Genomic DNA, 1,889 nt, shown 5'->3' on the forward strand with positions numbered 1-1,889 from the left:
TACGAGGTTGGTCCATTTCATAAGTACGTTTTCCTCATTTTCTACATTCATAAATGAAAACCACAGTTGAATCTGCCCTAACGCCCACATGTCCGAGACAAACACTCTGCAAGCGACCACCTCCTATTCCCTCCCTTGCAATATTTTTCTTCTTAACAATGACTCTGACACTGTCCAAGATGTGAAACTGTCTTTGATAACAACTTTCCTACTCGAAAATGGATTGCCATCTAAACCATTTTCACCTTCTTTTTTTTTTTTTTTTTTTTTTTTTAGTGACATGAAATTTGGTACAACATACCATTATCTTTTGCTGTATCCAACATTATCACCGCCATAAGTTAACAATGCACTTTTGCTTTGCCTTTGTCGTAACCGACTGTCAAAGACAGTGACGTAAGTGACATTATCCAGATGCCTGGTTTCCTCTTTTGTCGCTAGTTTAATGTCTTTTCCTGCTTTGTCTTGGGGAAAGATGGAACCAACGGGAACCAGATCTGGTGAAAACCTTGGATGCTTCAACAATTCCCTAATGTAACAATCTGAAAGTTCGGCCACTATCATAGCTTTGTGGACGGAAGCGTTGACGCCAGATTCCAGCAGGCTTGGACGCTTTTTCTGAATAGCTGTTCTTAACTGTTCTTGTTAGGACCACTTTGTGGTACTGGATGCTAACAACAGTACCCCCTGCGACAGGCCATAGCAAAATTACATCTGTAGTGTTGAAGAAAACCATTGTGCATGACCTTCATTGATCCTTGTTTTCAAAGTGATTTTTTTTTTCAGTCGAGGATCATCAAAGTCTCTCAATTGTGCGGACAGTCTCTTCGTCTCAGAATTTCCAAGGGGTAAACTCTGGTTTCACCTCCAGATATGGTTCTGTCTACAAAAAATATGTTTTGCTATCTTTGGAACCTATGAAAAGATCCACAGTGAAACTGACTCTCGCATCCTGGGTGAGAAAAGGGAGCACATAATATTTGGAAAACATCTTTTTTTTTTTTTAGTTTGTCTGTCAGAATAAAAGAAAAAAAAACACACAAAAAACAACAAAAAACAAACTGTAGAAATTTACAATAATCAAATAATCGCATATCTCATATCTTCACAAACGCCATCCACTTTTCTCATATTTTCACAAATGTCATCCACTATTCTGACCATATCTTCACAATCGTCATCTGCTATTTTCATATTAATATGTTAACAAATGCCATCCACAATTCTAACAACTTTAAGAATATTGACATCACCACAAGCTGTGACAGGCCGTTCAGACCACATCTCATCAGCTGTGACTCCTCTCCTCTCCTCTCTTAAACAGCTTCCGTCCGTTGCCTCACTGCTTGAGCAGAAGGGGTACAATAATATATATTTCCCAGGGCAATCAAAGGGTATCTGTGCCTTTCAAAAAGTGACTAATTACACTGAGAAATTAAAAATTGCACGGCTCGAATGTCACCTCTAGAAGAAAAAAAATTTCTTTCGTGTCCCGAGTGGGTGTTTTGTCGGCCTTTGTGCAATGGAAGAGGTATAACAGAACATGCTGTGTCATTCAATGGTCATTCAATATTTTTTTGTGTGCAAAACTTTGCAAACCCATTTTTAAAGTAAAGAGTTGATGTGCACGTACCCCGAGTTTCATAGGAGTAGCTATAACGACATGAATTATAATGACAAGAAAAACCTATTTCTGAAATGAACTTGGTAAAAAGTAAAAACACACTAAAATGCGAAGGAAAAGAACAGTAAAATTTTTTAAATTAGATTGGGGTCTAGGCTATTTTGCATCCGTCTTCATTTTCAATTACTTTTCTTGCTTTCTCCACCACCGCCATTATAACCACCACCACAACCACCACCACCACCACCACCACCACCATCATCAT

The 1,889-nt window shown here is 38.4% G+C and overlaps 1 protein-coding gene across 1 annotated transcript in view; it reads right to left on the reverse strand.

Annotated features, from left to right (window-relative positions):
* The window catches only part of LOC101864384, a gene marked incomplete in the record, with an annotated part of 10,063 nt that overhangs the window by 6,455 nt on the left and 1,719 nt on the right, over positions 1-1,889 (reverse strand).

This window comes from Aplysia californica, unplaced genomic scaffold, assembly GCF_000002075.1.
Source record: "Aplysia californica isolate F4 #8 unplaced genomic scaffold, AplCal3.0 scaffold00148, whole genome shotgun sequence".
Taxonomy (NCBI): domain Eukaryota; kingdom Metazoa; phylum Mollusca; class Gastropoda; order Aplysiida; family Aplysiidae; genus Aplysia; species Aplysia californica.